The sequence below is a fragment of the Eleutherodactylus coqui genome, chromosome 1, assembly GCF_035609145.1.
Source record: "Eleutherodactylus coqui strain aEleCoq1 chromosome 1, aEleCoq1.hap1, whole genome shotgun sequence".
In the NCBI taxonomy this organism is placed as follows: domain Eukaryota; kingdom Metazoa; phylum Chordata; class Amphibia; order Anura; family Eleutherodactylidae; genus Eleutherodactylus; species Eleutherodactylus coqui.
Window position 1 is genome coordinate 59,131,929 of NC_089837.1, and position 14,442 is coordinate 59,146,370.

The window sequence follows — 14,442 nt, forward strand, 5'->3', positions numbered from 1 at the left end:
TTTGAGCGCCAAAGATAAAAAGGCCATCATGCTAGAGTTTCAAACGCTGGCAAGTAAAGATCTTGGAGGATGCGGGCATCGATCCCGCTACCTCTCGCATGCGAAGCGAGCGCTCTACCATGTGAGCTAATCCCCCGTGACGGCTGTTTACACACCTGTCTACTCTGATCGGCAATTTTAGCACATTCCCAGCATTCAAGAGTTTCCAAAGTTGAGGCCTTTTTTTCTTTAAGTATAGATGTCACGAAAGTGAGATGCACTGGCCTTTTCCCAGCCACAAAATGACTACGCGCAAGGCTTAGGAGTGGCTCTGTGGCGCAATGGATAGCGCATTGGACTTCTAGAGTGAAAGTGATTCAAAGGTTGTGGGTTCGAGTCCCACCAGAGTCGTATGTTCTAGCGCACTGTGGTAGCTTGTAGTGTGCTCTTAGGCAAGAAACCTGCCTAGGACTTCATTTGTTGTCGTAGCCCTGCCTTGCAGCTTTTTAAGGCGACTGATTTAGCATTCAGTTTTGATCTGCAGTGCAAAGGGAAGAGCCCTTTTCTAAATGGCATATTAGAAAAAACTTTCTGATAGTGAGAGTGATCACTGAGTGGTACAGGTTACCACGGGTGGTGATGAGTTCTCCTTCCATGGAAGTGTTCAAACAAAGGCTGGACAACTGTCTGTCTGGAATGATTTAGGTAATCCTGCACTGAGCAGGGGCTTGGACCCCATGACCCTGGAGTTGGAAGCTCTACCATTCTATGATCTTCTGTATTTAGGCATGTATGTCTGCATTGACAGAGAAGAGGACATTTCTAAAGAAACAAAGCGATTTCTCAAACTATGCTGTCCAGGAAGATGTGGATGTGGTAGGAACTGCAAAAAACTGAGCTTCCTAGCAGAGGATGGTTTCGATCCATCGACCTCTGGGTTATGGGCCCAGCACGCTTCCGCTGCGCCACTCTGCTGCATTGGGATAGCTTACAAGGCGCTGGTGAGGCCAAGCTGAGGAAGCCTTTGACTGTTGCTAAGCCGCTAACAGGGAGCCACTCTCCGTGGGCAGTTGGGTACTCTTTGGAGTCACGCTGTTGTCTTCTAGTTTATCTCTTCTTTTCCTTTTTTTGATATTATTGTTTAGGTAGTCACCTGAGAGAATATAGTTGACCTGACTGAGGATTTGGCCTGCGGCACAACGTGTGGTTGTCTCTGTGGCGCAATCGGTTAGCGCGTTCGGCTGTTAACCGAAAGGTTGGTGGTTCAAGCCCACCCAGGGACGGGCTTGCCTTTTGTTTGCGCCGTATGTTACACGTAAAGCCGTGGCTGTCAGTGCGTCTGAGCCGTTTGAAAGCTTCAAAATGGTAATGCTAGCCAAAAAGGTCCTTCGAGCCGGAATTGAACCAGCGACCTAAGGATTGCTAATTTGCTTCTACAGTCCTCCGCTCTACCAGCTGAGCTATCGAAGGCCAGTTCTTTGAGCGCCAAAGATAAAAAGGCCATCATGCTAGAGTTTCAAAGCGCTGGCAAGTAAAGATCTTGGAGGATGCGGGCATCGATCCCGCTACCTCTCGCATGCGAAGCGAGCGCTCTACCATGTGAGCTAATCCCCCGTGACGGCTGTTTACACACCTGTCTACTCTGATCGGCAATTTTAGCACATTCCCAGCATTCAAGAGTTTCCAAAGTTGAGGCCTTTTTTTCTTTAAGTATAGATGTCACGAAAGTGAGATGCACTGGCCTTTTCCCAGCCACAAAATGACTACGCGCAAGGCTTAGGAGTGGCTCTGTGGCGCAATGGATAGCGCATTGGACTTCTAGAGTGAAAGTGATTCAAAGGTTGTGGGTTCGAGTCCCACCAGAGTCGTATGTTCTAGCGCACTGTGGTAGCTTGTAGTGTGCTCTTAGGCAAGAAACCTGCCTAGGACTTCATTTGTTGTCGTAGCCCTGCCTTGCAGCTTTTTAAGGCGACTGATTTAGCATTCAGTTTTGATCTGCAGTGCAAAGGGAAGAGCCCTTTTCTAAATGGCATATTAGAAAAAACTTTCTGATAGTGAGAGTGATCACTGAGTGGTACAGGTTACCACGGGTGGTGATGAGTTCTCCTTCCATGGAAGTGTTCAAACAAAGGCTGGACAACTGTCTGTCTGGAATGATTTAGGTAATCCTGCACTGAGCAGGGGCTTGGACCCCATGACCCTGGAGTTGGAAGCTCTACCATTCTATGATCTTCTGTATTTAGGCATGTATGTCTGCATTGACAGAGAAGAGGACATTTCTAAAGAAACAAAGCGATTTCTCAAACTATGCTGTCCAGGAAGATGTGGATGTGGTAGGAACTGCAAAAAACTGAGCTTCCTAGCAGAGGATGGTTTCGATCCATCGACCTCTGGGTTATGGGCCCAGCACGCTTCCGCTGCGCCACTCTGCTGCATTGGGATAGCTTACAAGGCGCTGGTGAGGCCAAGCTGAGGAAGCCTTTGACTGTTGCTAAGCCGCTAACAGGGAGCCACTCTCCGTGGGCAGTTGGGTACTCTTTGGAGTCACGCTGTTGTCTTCTAGTTTATCTCTTCTTTTCCTTTTTTTGATATTATTGTTTAGGTAGTCACCTGAGAGAATATAGTTGACCTGACTGAGGATTTGGCCTGCGGCACAACGTGTGGTTGTCTCTGTGGCGCAATCGGTTAGCGCGTTCGGCTGTTAACCGAAAGGTTGGTGGTTCAAGCCCACCCAGGGACGGGCTTGCCTTTTGTTTGCGCCGTATGTTACACGTAAAGCCGTGGCTGTCAGTGCGTCTGAGCCGTTTGAAAGCTTCAAAATGGTAATGCTAGCCAAAAAGGTCCTTCGAGCCGGAATTGAACCAGCGACCTAAGGATTGCTAATTTGCTTCTACAGTCCTCCGCTCTACCAGCTGAGCTATCGAAGGCCAGTTCTTTGAGCGCCAAAGATAAAAAGGCCATCATGCTAGAGTTTCAAAGCGCTGGCAAGTAAAGATCTTGGAGGATGCGGGCATCGATCCCGCTACCTCTCGCATGCGAAGCGAGCGCTCTACCATGTGAGCTAATCCCCCGTGACGGCTGTTTACACACCTGTCTACTCTGATCGGCAATTTTAGCACATTCCCAGCATTCAAGAGTTTCCAAAGTTGAGGCCTTTTTTTCTTTAAGTATAGATGTCACGAAAGTGAGATGCACTGGCCTTTTCCCAGCCACAAAATGACTACGCGCAAGGCTTAGGAGTGGCTCTGTGGCGCAATGGATAGCGCATTGGACTTCTAGAGTGAAAGTGATTCAAAGGTTGTGGGTTCGAGTCCCACCAGAGTCGTATGTTCTAGCGCACTGTGGTAGCTTGTAGTGTGCTCTTAGGCAAGAAACCTGCCTAGGACTTCATTTGTTGTCGTAGCCCTGCCTTGCAGCTTTTTAAGGCGACTGATTTAGCATTCAGTTTTGATCTGCAGTGCAAAGGGAAGAGCCCTTTTCTAAATGGCATATTAGAAAAAACTTTCTGATAGTGAGAGTGATCACTGAGTGGTACAGGTTACCACGGGTGGTGATGAGTTCTCCTTCCATGGAAGTGTTCAAACAAAGGCTGGACAACTGTCTGTCTGGAATGATTTAGGTAATCCTGCACTGAGCAGGGGCTTGGACCCCATGACCCTGGAGTTGGAAGCTCTACCATTCTATGATCTTCTGTATTTAGGCATGTATGTCTGCATTGACAGAGAAGAGGACATTTCTAAAGAAACAAAGCGATTTCTCAAACTATGCTGTCCAGGAAGATGTGGATGTGGTAGGAACTGCAAAAAACTGAGCTTCCTAGCAGAGGATGGTTTCGATCCATCGACCTCTGGGTTATGGGCCCAGCACGCTTCCGCTGCGCCACTCTGCTGCATTGGGATAGCTTACAAGGCGCTGGTGAGGCCAAGCTGAGGAAGCCTTTGACTGTTGCTAAGCCGCTAACAGGGAGCCACTCTCCGTGGGCAGTTGGGTACTCTTTGGAGTCACGCTGTTGTCTTCTAGTTTATCTCTTCTTTTCCTTTTTTTGATATTATTGTTTAGGTAGTCACCTGAGAGAATATAGTTGACCTGACTGAGGATTTGGCCTGCGGCACAACGTGTGGTTGTCTCTGTGGCGCAATCGGTTAGCGCGTTCGGCTGTTAACCGAAAGGTTGGTGGTTCAAGCCCACCCAGGGACGGGCTTGCCTTTTGTTTGCGCCGTATGTTACACGTAAAGCCGTGGCTGTCAGTGCGTCTGAGCCGTTTGAAAGCTTCAAAATGGTAATGCTAGCCAAAAAGGTCCTTCGAGCCGGAATTGAACCAGCGACCTAAGGATTGCTAATTTGCTTCTACAGTCCTCCGCTCTACCAGCTGAGCTATCGAAGGCCAGTTCTTTGAGCGCCAAAGATAAAAAGGCCATCATGCTAGAGTTTCAAAGCGCTGGCAAGTAAAGATCTTGGAGGATGCGGGCATCGATCCCGCTACCTCTCGCATGCGAAGCGAGCGCTCTACCATGTGAGCTAATCCCCCGTGACGGCTGTTTACACACCTGTCTACTCTGATCGGCAATTTTAGCACATTCCCAGCATTCAAGAGTTTCCAAAGTTGAGGCCTTTTTTTCTTTAAGTATAGATGTCACGAAAGTGAGATGCACTGGCCTTTTCCCAGCCACAAAATGACTACGCGCAAGGCTTAGGAGTGGCTCTGTGGCGCAATGGATAGCGCATTGGACTTCTAGAGTGAAAGTGATTCAAAGGTTGTGGGTTCGAGTCCCACCAGAGTCGTATGTTCTAGCGCACTGTGGTAGCTTGTAGTGTGCTCTTAGGCAAGAAACCTGCCTAGGACTTCATTTGTTGTCGTAGCCCTGCCTTGCAGCTTTTTAAGGCGACTGATTTAGCATTCAGTTTTGATCTGCAGTGCAAAGGGAAGAGCCCTTTTCTAAATGGCATATTAGAAAAAACTTTCTGATAGTGAGAGTGATCACTGAGTGGTACAGGTTACCACGGGTGGTGATGAGTTCTCCTTCCATGGAAGTGTTCAAACAAAGGCTGGACAACTGTCTGTCTGGAATGATTTAGGTAATCCTGCACTGAGCAGGGGCTTGGACCCCATGACCCTGGAGTTGGAAGCTCTACCATTCTATGATCTTCTGTATTTAGGCATGTATGTCTGCATTGACAGAGAAGAGGACATTTCTAAAGAAACAAAGCGATTTCTCAAACTATGCTGTCCAGGAAGATGTGGATGTGGTAGGAACTGCAAAAAACTGAGCTTCCTAGCAGAGGATGGTTTCGATCCATCGACCTCTGGGTTATGGGCCCAGCACGCTTCCGCTGCGCCACTCTGCTGCATTGGGATAGCTTACAAGGCGCTGGTGAGGCCAAGCTGAGGAAGCCTTTGACTGTTGCTAAGCCGCTAACAGGGAGCCACTCTCCGTGGGCAGTTGGGTACTCTTTGGAGTCACGCTGTTGTCTTCTAGTTTATCTCTTCTTTTCCTTTTTTTGATATTATTGTTTAGGTAGTCACCTGAGAGAATATAGTTGACCTGACTGAGGATTTGGCCTGCGGCACAACGTGTGGTTGTCTCTGTGGCGCAATCGGTTAGCGCGTTCGGCTGTTAACCGAAAGGTTGGTGGTTCAAGCCCACCCAGGGACGGGCTTGCCTTTTGTTTGCGCCGTATGTTACACGTAAAGCCGTGGCTGTCAGTGCGTCTGAGCCGTTTGAAAGCTTCAAAATGGTAATGCTAGCCAAAAAGGTCCTTCGAGCCGGAATTGAACCAGCGACCTAAGGATTGCTAATTTGCTTCTACAGTCCTCCGCTCTACCAGCTGAGCTATCGAAGGCCAGTTCTTTGAGCGCCAAAGATAAAAAGGCCATCATGCTAGAGTTTCAAAGCGCTGGCAAGTAAAGATCTTGGAGGATGCGGGCATCGATCCCGCTACCTCTCGCATGCGAAGCGAGCGCTCTACCATGTGAGCTAATCCCCCGTGACGGCTGTTTACACACCTGTCTACTCTGATCGGCAATTTTAGCACATTCCCAGCATTCAAGAGTTTCCAAAGTTGAGGCCTTTTTTTCTTTAAGTATAGATGTCACGAAAGTGAGATGCACTGGCCTTTTCCCAGCCACAAAATGACTACGCGCAAGGCTTAGGAGTGGCTCTGTGGCGCAATGGATAGCGCATTGGACTTCTAGAGTGAAAGTGATTCAAAGGTTGTGGGTTCGAGTCCCACCAGAGTCGTATGTTCTAGCGCACTGTGGTAGCTTGTAGTGTGCTCTTAGGCAAGAAACCTGCCTAGGACTTCATTTGTTGTCGTAGCCCTGCCTTGCAGCTTTTTAAGGTGACTGATTTAGCATTCAGTTTTGATCTGCAGTGCAAAGGAAAGAGCCCTTTTCTAAATGGCATATTAGAAAAAACTTTCTGATAGTGAGAGTGATCACTGAGTGGTACAGGTTACCACGGGTGGTGATGAGTTCTCCTTCCATGGAAGTGTTCAAACAAAGGCTGGACAACTGTCTGTCTGGAATGATTTAGGTAATCCTGCACTGAGCAGGGGCTTGGACCCCATGACCCTGGAGTTGGAAGCTCTACCATTCTATGATCTTCTGTATTTAGGCATGTATGTCTGCATTGACAGAGAAGAGGACATTTCTAAAGAAACAAAGCGATTTCTCAAACTATGCTGTCCAGGAAGATGTGGATGTGGTAGGAACTGCAAAAAACTGAGCTTCCTAGCAGAGGATGGTTTCGATCCATCGACCTCTGGGTTATGGGCCCAGCACGCTTCCGCTGCGCCACTCTGCTGCATTGGGATAGCTTACAAGGCGCTGGTGAGGCCAAGCTGAGGAAGCCTTTGACTGTTGCTAAGCCGCTAACAGGGAGCCACTCTCCGTGGGCAGTTGGGTACTCTTTGGAGTCACGCTGTTGTCTTCTAGTTTATCTCTTCTTTTCCTTTTTTTGATATTATTGTTTAGGTAGTCACCTGAGAGAATATAGTTGACCTGACTGAGGATTTGGCCTGCGGCACAACGTGTGGTTGTCTCTGTGGCGCAATCGGTTAGCGCGTTCGGCTGTTAACCGAAAGGTTGGTGGTTCAAGCCCACCCAGGGACGGGCTTGCCTTTTGTTTGCGCCGTATGTTACACGTAAAGCCGTGGCTGTCAGTGCGTCTGAGCCGTTTGAAAGCTTCAAAATGGTAATGCTAGCCAAAAAGGTCCTTCGAGCCGGAATTGAACCAGCGACCTAAGGATTGCTAATTTGCTTCTACAGTCCTCCGCTCTACCAGCTGAGCTATCGAAGGCCAGTTCTTTGAGCGCCAAAGATAAAAAGGCCATCATGCTAGAGTTTCAAAGCGCTGGCAAGTAAAGATCTTGGAGGATGCGGGCATCGATCCCGCTACCTCTCGCATGCGAAGCGAGCGCTCTACCATGTGAGCTAATCCCCCGTGACGGCTGTTTACACACCTGTCTACTCTGATCGGCAATTTTAGCACATTCCCAGCATTCAAGAGTTTCCAAAGTTGAGGCCTTTTTTTCTTTAAGTATAGATGTCACGAAAGTGAGATGCACTGGCCTTTTCCCAGCCACAAAATGACTACGCGCAAGGCTTAGGAGTGGCTCTGTGGCGCAATGGATAGCGCATTGGACTTCTAGAGTGAAAGTGATTCAAAGGTTGTGGGTTCGAGTCCCACCAGAGTCGTATGTTCTAGCGCACTGTGGTAGCTTGTAGTGTGCTCTTAGGCAAGAAACCTGCCTAGGACTTCATTTGTTGTCGTAGCCCTGCCTTGCAGCTTTTTAAGGCGACTGATTTAGCATTCAGTTTTGATCTGCAGTGCAAAGGAAAGAGCCCTTTTCTAAATGGCATATTAGAAAAAACTTTCTGATAGTGAGAGTGATCACTGAGTGGTACAGGTTACCACGGGTGGTGATGAGTTCTCCTTCCATGGAAGTGTTCAAACAAAGGCTGGACAACTGTCTGTCTGGAATGATTTAGGTAATCCTGCACTGAGCAGGGGCTTGGACCCCATGACCCTGGAGTTGGAAGCTCTACCATTCTATGATCTTCTGTATTTAGGCATGTATGTCTGCATTGACAGAGAAGAGGACATTTCTAAAGAAACAAAGCGATTTCTCAAACTATGCTGTCCAGGAAGATGTGGATGTGGTAGGAACTGCAAAAAACTGAGCTTCCTAGCAGAGGATGGTTTCGATCCATCGACCTCTGGGTTATGGGCCCAGCACGCTTCCGCTGCGCCACTCTGCTGCATTGGGATAGCTTACAAGGCGCTGGTGAGGCCAAGCTGAGGAAGCCTTTGACTGTTGCTAAGCCGCTAACAGGGAGCCACTCTCCGTGGGCAGTTGGGTACTCTTTGGAGTCACGCTGTTGTCTTCTAGTTTATCTCTTCTTTTCCTTTTTTTGATATTATTGTTTAGGTAGTCACCTGAGAGAATATAGTTGACCTGACTGAGGATTTGGCCTGCGGCACAACGTGTGGTTGTCTCTGTGGCGCAATCGGTTAGCGCGTTCGGCTGTTAACCGAAAGGTTGGTGGTTCAAGCCCACCCAGGGACGGGCTTGCCTTTTGTTTGCGCCGTATGTTACACGTAAAGCCGTGGCTGTCAGTGCGTCTGAGCCGTTTGAAAGCTTCAAAATGGTAATGCTAGCCAAAAAAGGTCCTTCGAGCCGGAATTGAACCAGCGACCTAAGGATTGCTAATTTGCTTCTACAGTCCTCCGCTCTACCAGCTGAGCTATCGAAGGCCAGTTCTTTGAGCGCCAAAGATAAAAAGGCCATCATGCTAGAGTTTCAAACGCTGGCAAGTAAAGATCTTGGAGGATGCGGGCATCGATCCCGCTACCTCTCGCATGCGAAGCGAGCGCTCTACCATGTGAGCTAATCCCCCGTGACGGCTGTTTACACACCTGTCTACTCTGATCGGCAATTTTAGCACATTCCCAGCATTCAAGAGTTTCCAAAGTTGAGGCCTTTTTTTCTTTAAGTATAGATGTCACAAAAGTGAGATGCACTGGCCTTTTCCCAGCCACAAAATGACTACGCGCAAGGCTTAGGAGTGGCTCTGTGGCGCAATGGATAGCGCATTGGACTTCTAGAGTGAAAGTGATTCAAAGGTTGTGGGTTCGAGTCCCACCAGAGTCGTATGTTCTAGCGCACTGTGGTAGCTTGTAGTGTGCTCTTAGGCAAGAAACCTGCCTAGGACTTCATTTGTTGTCGTAGCCCTGCCTTGCAGCTTTTTAAGGCGACTGATTTAGCATTCAGTTTTGATCTGCAGTGCAAAGGAAAGAGCCCTTTTCTAAATGGCATATTAGAAAAAACTTTCTGATAGTGAGAGTGATCACTGAGTGGTACAGGTTACCACGGGTGGTGATGAGTTCTCCTTCCATGGAAGTGTTCAAACAAAGGCTGGACAACTGTCTGTCTGGAATGATTTAGGTAATCCTGCACTGAGCAGGGGCTTGGACCCCATGACCCTGGAGTTGGAAGCTCTACCATTCTATGATCTTCTGTATTTAGGCATGTATGTCTGCATTGACAGAGAAGAGGACATTTCTAAAGAAACAAAGCGATTTCTCAAACTATGCTGTCCAGGAAGATGTGGATGTGGTAGGAACTGCAAAAAACTGAGCTTCCTAGCAGAGGATGGTTTCGATCCATCGACCTCTGGGTTATGGGCCCAGCACGCTTCCGCTGCGCCACTCTGCTGCATTGGGATAGCTTACAAGGCGCTGGTGAGGCCAAGCTGAGGAAGCCTTTGACTGTTGCTAAGCCGCTAACAGGGAGCCACTCTCCGTGGGCAGTTGGGTACTCTTTGGAGTCACGCTGTTGTCTTCTAGTTTATCTCTTCTTTTCCTTTTTTTGATATTATTGTTTAGGTAGTCACCTGAGAGAATATAGTTGACCTGACTGAGGATTTGGCCTGCGGCACAACGTGTGGTTGTCTCTGTGGCGCAATCGGTTAGCGCGTTCGGCTGTTAACCGAAAGGTTGGTGGTTCAAGCCCACCCAGGGACGGGCTTGCCTTTTGTTTGCGCCGTATGTTACACGTAAAGCCGTGGCTGTCAGTGCGTCTGAGCCGTTTGAAAGCTTCAAAATGGTAATGCTAGCCAAAAAGGTCCTTCGAGCCGGAATTGAACCAGCGACCTAAGGATTGCTAATTTGCTTCTACAGTCCTCCGCTCTACCAGCTGAGCTATCGAAGGCCAGTTCTTTGAGCGCCAAAGATAAAAAGGCCATCATGCTAGAGTTTCAAAGCGCTGGCAAGTAAAGATCTTGGAGGATGCGGGCATCGATCCCGCTACCTCTCGCATGCGAAGCGAGCGCTCTACCATGTGAGCTAATCCCCCGTGACGGCTGTTTACACACCTGTCTACTCTGATCGGCAATTTTAGCACATTCCCAGCATTCAAGAGTTTCCAAAGTTGAGGCCTTTTTTTCTTTAAGTATAGATGTCACGAAAGTGAGATGCACTGGCCTTTTCCCAGCCACAAAATGACTACGCGCAAGGCTTAGGAGTGGCTCTGTGGCGCAATGGATAGCGCATTGGACTTCTAGAGTGAAAGTGATTCAAAGGTTGTGGGTTCGAGTCCCACCAGAGTCGTATGTTCTAGCGCACTGTGGTAGCTTGTAGTGTTCTCTTAGGCAAGAAACCTGCCTAGGACTTCATTTGTTGTCGTAGCCCTGCCTTGCAGCTTTTTAAGGCGACTGATTTAGCATTCAGTTTTGATCTGCAGTGCAAAGGAAAGAGCCCTTTTCTAAATGGCATATTAGAAAAAACTTTCTGATAGTGAGAGTGATCACTGAGTGGTACAGGTTACCACGGGTGGTGATGAGTTCTCCTTCCATGGAAGTGTTCAAACAAAGGCTGGACAACTGTCTGTCTGGAATGATTTAGGTAATCCTGCACTGAGCAGGGGCTTGGACCCCATGACCCTGGAGTTGGAAGCTCTACCATTCTATGATCTTCTGTATTTAGGCATGTATGTCTGCATTGACAGAGAAGAGGACATTTCTAAAGAAACAAAGCGATTTCTCAAACTATGCTGTCCAGGAAGATGTGGATGTGGTAGGAACTGCAAAAAACTGAGCTTCCTAGCAGAGGATGGTTTCGATCCATCGACCTCTGGGTTATGGGCCCAGCACGCTTCCGCTGCGCCACTCTGCTGCATTGGGATAGCTTACAAGGCGCTGGTGAGGCCAAGCTGAGGAAGCCTTTGACTGTTGCTAAGCCGCTAACAGGGAGCCACTCTCCGTGGGCAGTTGGGTACTCTTTGGAGTCACGCTGTTGTCTTCTAGTTTATCTCTTCTTTTCCTTTTTTTGATATTATTGTTTAGGTAGTCACCTGAGAGAATATAGTTGACCTGACTGAGGATTTGGCCTGCGGCACAACGTGTGGTTGTCTCTGTGGCGCAATCGGTTAGCGCGTTCGGCTGTTAACCGAAAGGTTGGTGGTTCAAGCCCACCCAGGGACGGGCTTGCCTTTTGTTTGCGCCGTATGTTACACGTAAAGCCGTGGCTGTCAGTGCGTCTGAGCCGTTTGAAAGCTTCAAAATGGTAATGCTAGCCAAAAAGGTCCTTCGAGCCGGAATTGAACCAGCGACCTAAGGATTGCTAATTTGCTTCTACAGTCCTCCGCTCTACCAGCTGAGCTATCGAAGGCCAGTTCTTTGAGCGCCAAAGATAAAAAGGCCATCATGCTAGAGTTTCAAAGCGCTGGCAAGTAAAGATCTTGGAGGATGCGGGCATCGATCCCGCTACCTCTCGCATGCGAAGCGAGCGCTCTACCATGTGAGCTAATCCCCCGTGACGGCTGTTTACACACCTGTCTACTCTGATCGGCAATTTTAGCACATTCCCAGCATTCAAGAGTTTCCAAAGTTGAGGCCTTTTTTTCTTTAAGTATAGATGTCACGAAAGTGAGATGCACTGGCCTTTTCCCAGCCACAAAATGACTACGCGCAAGGCTTAGGAGTGGCTCTGTGGCGCAATGGATAGCGCATTGGACTTCTAGAGTGAAAGTGATTCAAAGGTTGTGGGTTCGAGTCCCACCAGAGTCGTATGTTCTAGCGCACTGTGGTAGCTTGTAGTGTGCTCTTAGGCAAGAAACCTGCCTAGGACTTCATTTGTTGTCGTAGCCCTGCCTTGCAGCTTTTTAAGGCGACTGATTTAGCATTCAGTTTTGATCTGCAGTGCAAAGGAAAGAGCCCTTTTCTAAATGGCATATTAGAAAAAACTTTCTGATAGTGAGAGTGATCACTGAGTGGTACAGGTTACCACGGGTGGTGATGAGTTCTCCTTCCATGGAAGTGTTCAAACAAAGGCTGGACAACTGTCTGTCTGGAATGATTTAGGTAATCCTGCACTGAGCAGGGGCTTGGACCCCATGACCCTGGAGTTGGAAGCTCTACCATTCTATGATCTTCTGTATTTAGGCATGTATGTCTGCATTGACAGAGAAGAGGACATTTCTAAAGAAACAAAGCGATTTCTCAAACTATGCTGTCCAGGAAGATGTGGATGTGGTAGGAACTGCAAAAAACTGAGCTTCCTAGCAGAGGATGGTTTCGATCCATCGACCTCTGGGTTATGGGCCCAGCACGCTTCCGCTGCGCCACTCTGCTGCATTGGGATAGCTTACAAGGCGCTGGTGAGGCCAAGCTGAGGAAGCCTTTGACTGTTGCTAAGCCGCTAACAGGGAGCCACTCTCCGTGGGCAGTTGGGTACTCTTTGGAGTCACGCTGTTGTCTTCTAGTTTATCTCTTCTTTTCCTTTTTTTGATATTATTGTTTAGGTAGTCACCTGAGAGAATATAGTTGACCTGACTGAGGATTTGGCCTGCGGCACAACGTGTGGTTGTCTCTGTGGCGCAATCGGTTAGCGCGTTCGGCTGTTAACCGAAAGGTTGGTGGTTCAAGCCCACCCAGGGACGGGCTTGCCTTTTGTTTGCGCCGTATGTTACACGTAAAGCCGTGGCTGTCAGTGCGTCTGAGCCGTTTGAAAGCTTCAAAATGGTAATGCTAGCCAAAAAGGTCCTTCGAGCCGGAATTGAACCAGCGACCTAAGGATTGCTAATTTGCTTCTACAGTCCTCCGCTCTACCAGCTGAGCTATCGAAGGCCAGTTCTTTGAGCGCCAAAGATAAAAAGGCCATCATGCTAGAGTTTCAAAGCGCTGGCAAGTAAAGATCTTGGAGGATGCGGGCATCGATCCCGCTACCTCTCGCATGCGAAGCGAGCGCTCTACCATGTGAGCTAATCCCCCGTGACGGCTGTTTACACACCTGTCTACTCTGATCGGCAATTTTAGCACATTCCCAGCATTCAAGAGTTTCCAAAGTTGAGGCCTTTTTTTCTTTAAGTATAGATGTCACGAAAGTGAGATGCACTGGCCTTTTCCCAGCCACAAAATGACTACGCGCAAGGCTTAGGAGTGGCTCTGTGGCGCAATGGATAGCGCATTGGACTTCTAGAGTGAAAGTGATTCAAAGGTTGTGGGTTTGAGTCCCACCAGAGTCGTATGTTCTAGCGCACTGTGGTAGCTTGTAGTGTGCTCTTAGGCAAGAAACCTGCCTAGGACTTCATTTGTTGTCGTAGCCCTGCCTTGCAGCTTTTTAAGGCGACTGATTTAGCATTCAGTTTTGATCTGCAGTGCAAAGGAAAGAGCCCTTTTCTAAATGGCATATTAGAAAAAACTTTCTGATAGTGAGAGTGATCACTGAGTGGTACAGGTTACCACGGGTGGTGATGAGTTCTCCTTCCATGGAAGTGTTCAAACAAAGGCTGGACAACTGTCTGTCTGGAATGATTTAGGTAATCCTGCACTGAGCAGGGGCTTGGACCCCATGACCCTGGAGTTGGAAGCTCTACCATTCTATGATCTTCTGTATTTAGGCATGTATGTCTGCATTGACAGAGAAGAGGACATTTCTAAAGAAACAAAGCGATTTCTCAAACTATGCTGTCCAGGAAGATGTGGATGTGGTAGGAACTGCAAAAAACTGAGCTTCCTAGCAGAGGATGGTTTCGATCCATCGACCTCTGGGTTATGGGCCCAGCACGCTTCCGCTGCGCCACTCTGCTGCATTGGGATAGCTTACAAGGCGCTGGTGAGGCCAAGCTGAGGAAGCCTTTGACTGTTGCTAAGCCGCTAACAGGGAGCCACTCTCCGTGGGCAGTTGGGTACTCTTTGGAGTCACGCTGTTGTCTTCTAGTTTATCTCTTCTTTTCCTTTTTTTGATATTATTGTTTAGGTAGTCACCTGAGAGAATATAGTTGACCTGACTGAGGATTTGGCCTGCGGCACAACGTGTGGTTGTCTCTGTGGCGCAATCGGTTAGCGCGTTCGGCTGTTAACCGAAAGGTTGGTGGTTCAAGCCCACCCAGGGACGGGCTTGCCTTTTGTTTGCGCCGTATGTTACACGTAAAGCCGTGGCTGTCAGTGCGTCTGAGCCGTTT

At 48.4% G+C, this 14,442-nt stretch overlaps 29 non-coding genes across 29 annotated transcripts; 19 read left to right on the plus strand and 10 right to left on the minus strand.

Moving 5' to 3' along the window:
• Positions 1 to 63: 63 nt before the first annotated feature.
• On the minus strand, positions 64 to 136 carry TRNAA-CGC (transfer RNA alanine (anticodon CGC)). The gene has a single exon. It is a non-coding gene; the product is annotated as a tRNA-Ala (tRNA).
• A 170-nt stretch (positions 137 to 306) lies between these two features.
• TRNAR-UCU (transfer RNA arginine (anticodon UCU)) lies at positions 307 to 390 on the plus strand. Its single transcript is given in 2 exon segments — positions 307 to 343; positions 355 to 390. It is a non-coding gene; the product is annotated as a tRNA-Arg (tRNA).
• Positions 391 to 1,188: 798 nt separating this feature from the next.
• Positions 1,189 to 1,262, plus strand: TRNAN-GUU (transfer RNA asparagine (anticodon GUU)). Its single transcript has one exon. It is a non-coding gene; the product is annotated as a tRNA-Asn (tRNA).
• Positions 1,263 to 1,520: 258 nt separating this feature from the next.
• On the minus strand, positions 1,521 to 1,593 carry TRNAA-CGC (transfer RNA alanine (anticodon CGC)). The gene has a single exon. It is a non-coding gene; the product is annotated as a tRNA-Ala (tRNA).
• Positions 1,594 to 1,763: 170 nt separating this feature from the next.
• TRNAR-UCU (transfer RNA arginine (anticodon UCU)) lies at positions 1,764 to 1,847 on the plus strand. Its single transcript is given in 2 exon segments — positions 1,764 to 1,800; positions 1,812 to 1,847. It is a non-coding gene; the product is annotated as a tRNA-Arg (tRNA).
• Positions 1,848 to 2,645: 798 nt separating this feature from the next.
• TRNAN-GUU (transfer RNA asparagine (anticodon GUU)) lies at positions 2,646 to 2,719 on the plus strand. The gene has a single exon. It is a non-coding gene; the product is annotated as a tRNA-Asn (tRNA).
• A 258-nt stretch (positions 2,720 to 2,977) lies between these two features.
• On the minus strand, positions 2,978 to 3,050 carry TRNAA-CGC (transfer RNA alanine (anticodon CGC)). Its single transcript has one exon. It is a non-coding gene; the product is annotated as a tRNA-Ala (tRNA).
• A 170-nt stretch (positions 3,051 to 3,220) lies between these two features.
• Positions 3,221 to 3,304, plus strand: TRNAR-UCU (transfer RNA arginine (anticodon UCU)). Its single transcript is given in 2 exon segments — positions 3,221 to 3,257; positions 3,269 to 3,304. It is a non-coding gene; the product is annotated as a tRNA-Arg (tRNA).
• Positions 3,305 to 4,102: 798 nt separating this feature from the next.
• TRNAN-GUU (transfer RNA asparagine (anticodon GUU)) lies at positions 4,103 to 4,176 on the plus strand. Its single transcript has one exon. It is a non-coding gene; the product is annotated as a tRNA-Asn (tRNA).
• Positions 4,177 to 4,434: 258 nt separating this feature from the next.
• On the minus strand, positions 4,435 to 4,507 carry TRNAA-CGC (transfer RNA alanine (anticodon CGC)). Its single transcript has one exon. It is a non-coding gene; the product is annotated as a tRNA-Ala (tRNA).
• A 170-nt stretch (positions 4,508 to 4,677) lies between these two features.
• TRNAR-UCU (transfer RNA arginine (anticodon UCU)) lies at positions 4,678 to 4,761 on the plus strand. Its single transcript is given in 2 exon segments — positions 4,678 to 4,714; positions 4,726 to 4,761. It is a non-coding gene; the product is annotated as a tRNA-Arg (tRNA).
• A 798-nt stretch (positions 4,762 to 5,559) lies between these two features.
• Positions 5,560 to 5,633, plus strand: TRNAN-GUU (transfer RNA asparagine (anticodon GUU)). Its single transcript has one exon. It is a non-coding gene; the product is annotated as a tRNA-Asn (tRNA).
• Positions 5,634 to 5,891: 258 nt separating this feature from the next.
• Positions 5,892 to 5,964, minus strand: TRNAA-CGC (transfer RNA alanine (anticodon CGC)). Its single transcript has one exon. It is a non-coding gene; the product is annotated as a tRNA-Ala (tRNA).
• A 170-nt stretch (positions 5,965 to 6,134) lies between these two features.
• TRNAR-UCU (transfer RNA arginine (anticodon UCU)) lies at positions 6,135 to 6,218 on the plus strand. Its single transcript is given in 2 exon segments — positions 6,135 to 6,171; positions 6,183 to 6,218. It is a non-coding gene; the product is annotated as a tRNA-Arg (tRNA).
• Positions 6,219 to 7,016: 798 nt separating this feature from the next.
• Positions 7,017 to 7,090, plus strand: TRNAN-GUU (transfer RNA asparagine (anticodon GUU)). The gene has a single exon. It is a non-coding gene; the product is annotated as a tRNA-Asn (tRNA).
• A 258-nt stretch (positions 7,091 to 7,348) lies between these two features.
• TRNAA-CGC (transfer RNA alanine (anticodon CGC)) lies at positions 7,349 to 7,421 on the minus strand. Its single transcript has one exon. It is a non-coding gene; the product is annotated as a tRNA-Ala (tRNA).
• Positions 7,422 to 7,591: 170 nt separating this feature from the next.
• On the plus strand, positions 7,592 to 7,675 carry TRNAR-UCU (transfer RNA arginine (anticodon UCU)). Its single transcript is given in 2 exon segments — positions 7,592 to 7,628; positions 7,640 to 7,675. It is a non-coding gene; the product is annotated as a tRNA-Arg (tRNA).
• A 798-nt stretch (positions 7,676 to 8,473) lies between these two features.
• TRNAN-GUU (transfer RNA asparagine (anticodon GUU)) lies at positions 8,474 to 8,547 on the plus strand. The gene has a single exon. It is a non-coding gene; the product is annotated as a tRNA-Asn (tRNA).
• Positions 8,548 to 8,805: 258 nt separating this feature from the next.
• TRNAA-CGC (transfer RNA alanine (anticodon CGC)) lies at positions 8,806 to 8,878 on the minus strand. The gene has a single exon. It is a non-coding gene; the product is annotated as a tRNA-Ala (tRNA).
• A 170-nt stretch (positions 8,879 to 9,048) lies between these two features.
• Positions 9,049 to 9,132, plus strand: TRNAR-UCU (transfer RNA arginine (anticodon UCU)). The gene is given in 2 exon segments: positions 9,049 to 9,085; positions 9,097 to 9,132. It is a non-coding gene; the product is annotated as a tRNA-Arg (tRNA).
• A 798-nt stretch (positions 9,133 to 9,930) lies between these two features.
• TRNAN-GUU (transfer RNA asparagine (anticodon GUU)) lies at positions 9,931 to 10,004 on the plus strand. The gene has a single exon. It is a non-coding gene; the product is annotated as a tRNA-Asn (tRNA).
• A 258-nt stretch (positions 10,005 to 10,262) lies between these two features.
• On the minus strand, positions 10,263 to 10,335 carry TRNAA-CGC (transfer RNA alanine (anticodon CGC)). The gene has a single exon. It is a non-coding gene; the product is annotated as a tRNA-Ala (tRNA).
• Positions 10,336 to 10,505: 170 nt separating this feature from the next.
• On the plus strand, positions 10,506 to 10,589 carry TRNAR-UCU (transfer RNA arginine (anticodon UCU)). Its single transcript is given in 2 exon segments — positions 10,506 to 10,542; positions 10,554 to 10,589. It is a non-coding gene; the product is annotated as a tRNA-Arg (tRNA).
• Positions 10,590 to 11,387: 798 nt separating this feature from the next.
• Positions 11,388 to 11,461, plus strand: TRNAN-GUU (transfer RNA asparagine (anticodon GUU)). The gene has a single exon. It is a non-coding gene; the product is annotated as a tRNA-Asn (tRNA).
• Positions 11,462 to 11,719: 258 nt separating this feature from the next.
• TRNAA-CGC (transfer RNA alanine (anticodon CGC)) lies at positions 11,720 to 11,792 on the minus strand. The gene has a single exon. It is a non-coding gene; the product is annotated as a tRNA-Ala (tRNA).
• A 170-nt stretch (positions 11,793 to 11,962) lies between these two features.
• Positions 11,963 to 12,046, plus strand: TRNAR-UCU (transfer RNA arginine (anticodon UCU)). Its single transcript is given in 2 exon segments — positions 11,963 to 11,999; positions 12,011 to 12,046. It is a non-coding gene; the product is annotated as a tRNA-Arg (tRNA).
• Positions 12,047 to 12,844: 798 nt separating this feature from the next.
• On the plus strand, positions 12,845 to 12,918 carry TRNAN-GUU (transfer RNA asparagine (anticodon GUU)). The gene has a single exon. It is a non-coding gene; the product is annotated as a tRNA-Asn (tRNA).
• Positions 12,919 to 13,176: 258 nt separating this feature from the next.
• TRNAA-CGC (transfer RNA alanine (anticodon CGC)) lies at positions 13,177 to 13,249 on the minus strand. Its single transcript has one exon. It is a non-coding gene; the product is annotated as a tRNA-Ala (tRNA).
• Positions 13,250 to 14,301: 1,052 nt separating this feature from the next.
• On the plus strand, positions 14,302 to 14,375 carry TRNAN-GUU (transfer RNA asparagine (anticodon GUU)). The gene has a single exon. It is a non-coding gene; the product is annotated as a tRNA-Asn (tRNA).
• The last annotated feature ends 67 nt before the right edge of the window (positions 14,376 to 14,442 follow it).